Genomic DNA, 9,593 nt, shown 5'->3' on the forward strand with positions numbered 1-9,593 from the left:
CAGAGAAGATGAAGAAAAATTATACTGACATGAAAAGTGCTGTAAGCAATGAGATTAAAAGGCTGCTTCAAAAATAAAGTCACACAAAACTCCACCAGCATAAAAATAGACAATCCCACAGGCCTTGGCAGGCAGATTGCAAAACAGGCATCCAAAAGTCACAGCTTTAGGTTTGTAGGGTTTCTAGAGGTATAACTGTGGGAAAAATTCCTGAGCCTGGTTCTATGGCTGGGAGGTGGAAGCTGTGCAATTGGATACTGTGGGGATCCTATGGAAGGATTGGATGGATGTGTAACAGAGCTCAGCTCTGCCAAGCTCCTTTTGTTGAGGAAGCAGTGGAGAATGTGAAGCAGCCTGTTGTAGTGGAAGGTGTCCCTGCCCATGCAGGAGAGTTGGAACTTGATGATCTTTAAGGTCCCTTCCAACTAAAAAAATTCTGTGATTCTGTGATAATGGGAATCAGAAGCAAATTTATCTTGCCATCCTCCCATGGGCTGCCTTCCTCACGTGCAGCAAGACTGAAAAGAAGTGGTGGTCTCTGCTCCAGTCATCATGACTGCTGCATTACATTATTTTGCTCTGTACTGGCAACCACCTCTGCTTCGGCGGGATCCTTTTGCCAGACCCTGCTGTTTGCTTTGAATACAGAGCTCAGATTTTTCTCTTCTGATGCAAAACACTGCGTCAGAGAGATATTCCTCAGGGGGAAGAAAAATGAAAGAATGGATGAAGTTATGAAGGAAGAATTTTGTGTTTGAAGCATATTGATAATGCTAGAGAATAATTAATTGCTGTTATCCTCTAGCTGCCCTCATGTTGTTTATATAGGTATGTATATATTTAATTTCACAGCACTTTTGCCCTCTGAGAAGCCTACATCGATAGCTGAATTTAAATTGCATTCCAAAATTAATTTCTTGATCGCAGTCCTAGGATGCCATTTGAACCCTATGTTGTTCCCAGCCTGGGGAAAAGAAAGTGTTTGAGAATCTCTTTTCCTTCTCTGATACTGCTTTTTCTTTAGTTCTGTTCATATTTAGGCTTTCCTGTTTTTGCAGGCAATCTTGAATCATAGACTTATAGAATCATCATTAAGGTTGGAATGGACCTTAAAGATCATCAAGTTCCAACCCCCCTGCCATGAGCAGGGAACCCCACCACTAGATCAGGTTGCACAAAACCTCAGCCAACCTCATCATCCTGATCCCTATCCAGGGATGGGGCATCAACAACCTCCCTGGGTAACCCATTCCAGTTCCTCACCACCCTTATAGTGAATAATTTCTTCCTAATAGCTAACCTAAATCTCCCCTCTCTCAGTTTAAAACCATCACCCTTTGTCCTATCACTATCTTCTCTAATGAAAAGCCCTTCCCCAGCTTTCCTATAGGCCCCCTTTAAGTACTAGAAAGCCTTTCAAGTACTGGAAGGAAATACTGGTCTGATGCACTTTACCTATCTAGCATAATTTCAGCATCTGTATGTTTCCAGACAGAGCACGCAGACACAATCTACTGACTTCAAATATGTCTTTAAGTCCCTCCATGTGAATGGAAGCATCATTTTGTTTGTTTGCTTGTTTTACTCTGCAGAATATTTTAATCATCTGACTGCCAGTGGAAATTAATCCTTTTATGGTGATGTAAACTGACAGGTAGCTAGGTGAAAGAGTTTCAGTGGGCCATCGTGCAATGCATGCAGCCTCTGATGCCTGTCCTTACAGTGCTCAATCTTGCTACCTGAATAGACCCTTTCATGTTTTCAACAGATGTGGAAAAAATACGGACCTTCTTATTCTATGGTATCTGTAATGCTAGCAGTGCTATTCATGGTAACAAAAAGTCTCATGAAAAAGCCTGATCTTCCTTAGTTTCATGACAGCCCATACTTCACACCTGGCAGACCTGGGCCATTCAGAGCCCTGAAGTGACTATAGTGTGTCTGTGGGTGCCTTCTCTCTTTTACCACAGCTCTGGTGTATTGTTTGCATTCTGTGTTCTTTTATGTTCCTGAGGAACAGACACATTCTCACAGTCATCTACCCCTTACTTCTACTTTCTCATGTATGTTGCACAGAGCTGTGGTTGCCTACTGCGCTAGCTTATCCAAAATGAAGTAAAGAATTTGCACTGATTCTATTGTCATTTTTGTGGTGGAAGAGAAAATGAGGATTTACCATCAACAGAAAAACTAATGAGGTATTCAGAGAAAGCAGTTGGAAATGCAAAATACATAAATATCTAGTTATAGTGAGGCTCTTTAGGCATCCCACCTGTTTTTTTTGTTTGTTTTGACAAGTGAGGTGCATTAAATGTCATATTTCATACCGTTCTATATTTCTGAACTCCCTGGAATATTCAGAGCTCTCTCCATCATATGTTACCAGTGAATATATATATAAAAGCAAAGCAAATATCTGGCCTTTCATAGAAATTCTCATAAGATATTAAAATGAAAGAGCAACACTTTTGACACATTGAAATATTTATATGTAAATAAATTTCAGGGACTTGTTTGTTCTTTGTTCTTTGGGTCTGTCTTTGTTCCTGAAATTTCCACACCATTTTTAAAAGAGTACCAGCTCAAAGAGAAACACATTCACCTCTCCAAGAGGAGAAGGTACAAGTGAAGACCTGATTTTTCCAGTGCAGCAAATTTGAATTTAAATAAAAGCAGCTTTCAAAAGGCATAGAGTGATGAGGACTAAAGAACCAATAGAATTACTAATCTGTTTAAAAAGAAGTTATATTTTTGCTATGCAGATTACCACTTTATAAAGAAAAATATTCACCAGACACCAAAGAGTGTGATCATAGAGGAAGGAAGTGGCACTATGGGCATTTACATTGCATGAAGACATGAGAGAGAGAGAGAGAATTTAGATAACAAAGATTTCTTGTCTATTAATTTAAGAGGAGGTCTGTAGAGTTAAACAGTGTTGAAAGTGTCCAAGTCTTGGTGCTCAATGCACAGAAATCTTCTGTCCTTTTAAACATGTCTCTCTGGACTGTTTGACTAATGTTCTTCAGAGCTGTGCTGGCAAGACCACACATGCAACTGGACTAGTTCAGACTGCCTGGTGAGCCTGCTTACCTGTGTTTTTTTCTGTACAGTTGTTGACATAAAAGGGCCATCCATCTTCCTCAGCTGGCTTAGAACAACCATTAACAATCACTGACTATCAATGAAGCAAACACTACTACTGAACTTGGTGGTGTACTACTACTGGTTGGTGTAAGTTATTTCTTATGATGTTTTCTCATAATTAGGAAAATGGTATATCCCCCTTTGAGTCTTCCTGTACCCTTCACTGAACTTCTATAGTAAGATGGCTTAGCATCACCCTCATATCAAAACAAAACTCCTAGCAAAACTAACTGTGATGTTTCAACCTACAACAAGCTTTGTTTAGGCACATGGATTTGGTTGTATCAGGTTCATACATGGTACGGTCTGCAGGAAAGAAATTAAGACACAGCATGTGTTGGGAAGAAACTTCTTTGGCTCCTTCATAGTGCTCCAACTAGGTTAACTGGGCAGAGTTAGAAACTGAGTTTATCTGTCAGCTTCCTTTATTTCCTTGGTCTGTTAGTTAGCTTTGTATAATCAGTCTGAAAAAAACTATTGAGCTTTTCACTCTTTTGTTCTGTCATTTGTCTTAATAAAAACTTCTGGCCAAAGTAGAAGCTCAAGCTTTGGAATAGAAACCACACCCTAACAGCCCTCTAGTGCTTTAGTCAAACTGTAAAAGTCAGATTTCCCTACCTTTTTGGTTTTGTTCTGTTTTGTGGTTGGTTGTGGGGTGTTTTTAAACAGAACTGTAAAGATGCTGTCTTGCTCCAGTCTCTCAGGCTGTTTTCCATAGGTGTAAGAGCTAGGCTTTCCTGTGACTTTTTACTGTTGATTTACGTTGCCAGTCTCTTGTCTGCAGTGAGTTACTAATGAACCAACGAGGGATTAGGAGGGATAGTCTGGCAAACACCCACATACTGCATCAGCTAAACTGGAGAAACTCTTCTGTCAGTCTCTAATTTTGAGGCTGTAGATAAGTTTCCTAATCATATTTGTTATAAAGTTCACAGCTAATGTCTGCAGGAAGTTTAAGAGTTTCCATTAATATGCAACAAAAAAGGTAGCAAAAAGCAGAATATATTTCTAATTATTAATGATTTTAAAAATAATTAATCTTGTGTTTTCTCCCTTTGCTATCTGGATAAAGATTTTACCATGTTATGTCATAAAATTTCACCCTTTGTCCATAGCTATGGGTTCAAAAATGCCAGACTCCTCATGTTGCATGTCACAGGACCTTTGAAGCACAGGATGAACAGATGTAGTAATATTTCAGAATATTAAGGGGATGTCTTAGAGCCAGCAACATTTCTTCTGAATAAAGTCTAACTTACGAGTAAGGCTAGCATTATTGTTTGAGTAGATTAACAGCTCAATATTCTCTAAAAATCAATAGTAAGTAGTTATGGCAGTAGTATGCCACAATTACCCTCAAAGGTGATAGCAATTATTTTGTATACGATTATGAGGTTCCATTAGAAATGTAAAGGAAAGGCTGAGATAGTTGGAGAGGTAAGCCAGGATGATGATCTTTGCAGCAGCATCCTGAGTGGATAAAGAGAGGCAAGAAAGCTCTTGACAAAGACAGAAAAGAGAAGGTCACAACAGCTGAGGAGCAAAACCATGAAAGTCTGAATTCAAAGTTTAGTTGTTTGTCAGGGAAAAAAACACTGAAACTTAGAGCTGTTAGGCTGAAGGCATTAGGTATACCTGTGATTTGAAAGTACAAGAGGAGAATTAAGTAAGAGAAGATACCCAAGTTAAAGGGTGGCAGTACTGACATGGCTCAGAAAGGTCTGGTGAAACTACTTGTATCATGAGCATTACTTCACGTGCTTACACCTTGGCAGAAGAACAGTCTTTTAAACAATATTGAAAGTAATGGAAATGAGGATTGTACCAACAGGCCTGATGAAGCATGATGAGATAAGCTGCTGGAAGCTTGCTGCAACCTGTGGCGTCCCACAGCAGTGTGTGTCATTGAACTGCTTGAGGCCATGTGTCATTCAGAGAAAATTAAATCAAATATCATAAAGCACCATCCCTTGACATGCCGTGATTTTCTCAAAATTTGAAATGAAGCTAACTGCATTAGTTCTTCATTGCTGAAGATGCACAGGAGTTTTACAAATGACAGTTAATAACTCTCTTGTAATTGTATGTGACAGGACTTTCTCTGCAGTTTGGAAAATGATCAATATGTTCTCTCAAGTGTAAACACTTGAAAAATCATTAAGTTTCTTAGGAGAAAAATCCTTGATAATAAATAGGTAGTACAAACAAATAATGAGAACAGTTGAGCTTCATCTGTGGAATTACAATAGCCAAGTATTTTTCAGCTTCAGTTTCCACTGAGAGTTTGAAAATACAGTTGTCTGACATCTTTAAGACATTGGGCTTTTTTGAAGATTTTTTTCCTTTAATGAGGTTAAAGGACTTCCTGTTAAGAGGGAGTTATCAGAATGGTGTTTTACCATGTGATAAGGACATTTCTGTCTTCTAATGACATACAGTTCATGGTCACAGTTAGTATGATATCTGCAACATTTTCCAGAAAAGTACACTACCAGATCCAGGGAGCCACTGGATGGAAAGGGATAAACTTAAAATATAATTCCATTCTATGGGCTCCAGAGTACCCACACAGCACTTGAAAGAAAATTGAGAATAACTGACATATTGACAGTTTTTATGCTGCTTCTGACATTTAAATCAACCCCAAACTTTTGAAGAATGATGTTATGATATTATCCAGATCTTGAGGCATACTTTTCAACTGGGACTACATCTCAGTTGGGTGGTGAGGATGTTTTATGTTAGAGTCTTTGAAAAGCTGCTTATGAATACTGGGGTATGTAACCTTTTCTATTTTAATCAGGTTTGTTAAAGCACGGGATTTATGTGTTACCATCTAAATACAGGCCAAGTGTGAAGAGCCAGCACTTCTGCCTTATGCCTACATCTTGCCCCCTTTCCATGACAAGAGAAACACTGGACATAGTTTGGGATGTGAACTTATATAGAAGCTGTGAAAAGGTAAAAATAAGGCACTGTGATGTCAGATCACTGTACTCTTCTTTCACCATTGCTTAATCTGGGAAAGAACCTATAGAAGTCAAGCCACCATGACTCAATGCCTAGAGGAAAGTTGCAGGGTGTGGTACAGGTGCATCTGACATTTATGATGGCTGAACGCATCATAGCATTTTGTATCTTTTCTTTGAATTATTTTTTTACTAAGAAAATGGATTAAATTAAATCTAAACTCATGAAGGAGAGGTTCGTGGAGGACTCTCTCCCATGGGAAGGGACCCTGTGGGGCAGCAGGGAAGGACTGTAAGGAATCCTTCTTCCTGAGGAAGGAGTGGCAAGAACCACCAGCCTGTGAACTGACTCTAAACCCCATCCCCTGTCCCCCTGTACCGCTGGGGGGAAGGAGGGAGAGAAACCAGGAACAGTGATTTGGGCCTGGGAAGGAGGGAGGGGTGGGGTAACATATGCAAGCCCTGCTCTTTGTGTTGTCTGTGTCCTGTGTGTGTTTGATTAGTGTGAAATTAAATTAATATTTTTTTCCCTAAGTTGAGTCTGTTTTGCCCATGGCCTTAATCGGTGAGGAACCCTCCTTGTCCTTTGTCTCAATCCATGAGCTTTGTCCTCCTCATCCCAGAGTGTGTGTGTGGGAAGTTGAGCGAGCAGCCACGGGGCTGTTCCTTTGTTGTCATGTTGGGCCCAAATCATGACACTGGTATATTTTTGCTGGTTTTGCTCAGCAATTTAATGAGCTGGAAGATTTGGTAGGGTTTGGGGTTTTTTTTAATAACATTTATGTTTTGTTTTATTCTCTTAATTTATTTTATTGTGCAATAGCAAATTTATAAGACAGAAAAAGGGAGACTAAAGTGTAATAACAGTTGCTGAGATAATAAAATATTTGCACTTACGATAAATCAAGATTTTCTAGCCTATTTTCTCATTCAGAAAGGGTGTTTTATCCTCTTTTAACATTAAAAACATAAATTTATTTTAAATAGCTACACAGAATAAACACTTTCATTATTTTATTGGATGTTGGAATATTTATTCAAAGCTTTTCCTATTAAAATAGGAAATATATATTCTATTTATCTTTGTAATAAGTTACAGGGACATCACTTCTGTAGCAGTCATTAGCTTGCTCTAGCTTTACAGCATGATTTTTGCCGTCATCATATGCATGCTTAAAGGTATTATTTAGGTTTTTCTCAGTCAAAATCAATAAATAGAAGCTTCTATCAGATTTTGTTCCCAGACTTTATGTATAGCATGGGACTCCCACTGGTGCTATTCCATTTCACCTTTCTCTTGCTGTGTGTAGGCTCCCTGTTTGCACCCAGCTCTCCCAGTTAGCTCTACCACTAACAGGCCCCTGGCAATGAGACCTTCTAATAAGGAAAAGTATGTTTAACTGCTTATCAGACTACCTTTATGCATATCAAAAGAAGATTGGAAAAAAGGCCATTTTCATTGCTGGTTCACAGTGCTTGAGAAACCTGACCTGAGTCACAGCTTTCTTGTAAAGCCTGGAGATTATTATTCTTACGGAGCTTTGGTATCTGTCTGTACAACTGGAATGGTACTAATTCCTTCCTTTTTTCTGTACTTCTCTGCTGTGCCTTGGAAGAAGAGTCAGAATTAGCCATAGGTGCAGCAGACCTCCACTACTGGGAAAAACTATTTACTTGTTCATACTTGAGGAGGCAGATCACAGAATCATAGAATTGTTAGGGTTGGAAAGGACCTTAAACATCATCTAGTTCCAACGCCACTGCCATAGGCAGGGGCACCTCTCACTAGATCAGGTTGCTCAGAGCCCCATCCAGCCTGACCTTAAAAACTTGCAGGGATGGGGCTTCCAGCCCAGCAGCAGATCTCCATCTGCCTATTAATCTGGTCATGGCCAGCAGCAGGTTTGTGAGGCAACAGCAGCTGCCTTCTTTGCAGACCACCACAAGCTCTGCTTTTCTGTTTTCTGCTCTTGACTCTGAGTAAGTGTGACTGTCACTGAATTAGTAAATACAGGGTCTTCTAAAAAAGTATTTCCATTTTAACATTTTCAGCAAAGCAATATTAATGAAAGCTATTAATGAAAATGAATATGTCAGTTCAGGTGGCAATGTTGCATGTCCCCAAACACAACTGGAATCAGCCTTTTGGGTAAACACATACAGATTGCGGACGTTATGTTGCTTATGATGATAAATTAGCCCATTTTTGTCCCACATTGAAGGAGAGCTGGACCTACTATCCTTAAAGCAATTGATAAGATGGTTTAGGGGGGGAAGATACTTAGCCTTGTTTGGAGCAAAGATTAAATGAGAAAAGAAGAATGTAAGGAGAAAAGTTTGCAGCAAATAAAGGCAAAGATTCCTAAGGAAAAGTAGCCTGTAGAAATTAATAAAATACAGTCTTTCGGATGGCGTATTAAACCTTAGGTTTTCTGACAGAAAAAGTCAAAGCAGCTTCAGGGAGTCCAATCTCGAGGAAAAAAGCACAGAATAGTGATATGTGAACATTATGTTGTATTAATTTATCTATCCACTGTAGGAGAAAAGGTACCCATATTACATCTGTTAGTCCCCTTACTCCCACTTCATTCTGCTGTCTTCAGTAATGGTAACAACCATCATAATGCAAGTATACCTGGGGGACTTAGAAGTTGCTGCTAGTTTTCACATGACATGATGCTTATTTTTGAATCTTATCCAAGGAAAGAAAGAAAACTGAGCCCTTGGCAGCCATTGATTCCAACCATGTGGGAGACGGTTCCATACCAGACAGGATTAAATCTGATGCAATTGTTCCCCTGCCCATTTTTGCTACAGTAGAGGTGTGTTTTTTCTAATGTAAATTCCATCTCAGATGATGAATTATTAAAGGTTTTTAAGAGTAAATCCTTAGCCATGAATGGTGCTGTGCGCTGCATGTGACAATGCCAGCGCTGCCAGTGTTGTCGATGGGCCAGTGGCTGTTACTGGTGTAAGTCCTGTAGTTAGGATTCAGGTATTTCACAGCTAGTATTTTCCATGGAAAATACTTTGTTTAGCAAACATTACTGAAGTAAGCATCCATCAAAACCAATCATCTTGCTTTTCCTTCTCCTTCTCAATCTGTTCCTTCCAATTTTTATCTTCCAAACAAGCCCACATATTTAATAAGCCTTGGAGAATTTGAGACAGCATATTTGTGTCTGGTTTTTGTTTTGTTTTCCATTTAAAAAAAAAAAAGGATTTGAAACGCACTTCTCTGTATGGAATGCTGTGTATTACTTGCCACACTCAACAGTCTCTATCTCCTGGCACGTAGGCAGATTTTTTACCCGGAGAAAGGCAGAGAAGTTGGCAAGTCACGCCCTGCCAAGCCCTGATCTCCGGCACAACTGTGGAAAGCTGAGGGGTGACTCTGGCTCCGGCTGCCTGTGAATACACCTGTGACACCACGGCACCGGCTTCACCGCGAACCCTCCAGCCCCCGGCCGGTCCCTC

The 9,593-nt window shown here is 39.7% G+C and overlaps 1 protein-coding gene across 1 annotated transcript in view; it reads left to right on the forward strand.

Moving 5' to 3' along the window:
• Positions 1–9,593, forward strand: part of KCNIP4 (Kv channel interacting protein 4) — a 320,568-nt gene that overhangs the window by 104,937 nt on the left and 206,038 nt on the right. The gene's annotated exons all lie outside the window — the stretch shown is intronic.

Source organism: Chaetura pelagica, unplaced genomic scaffold (genome assembly GCF_000747805.2).
Source record: "Chaetura pelagica isolate M959 unplaced genomic scaffold, ChaPel_1.0 scaffold398, whole genome shotgun sequence".
NCBI classification, from domain to species: domain Eukaryota; kingdom Metazoa; phylum Chordata; class Aves; order Apodiformes; family Apodidae; genus Chaetura; species Chaetura pelagica.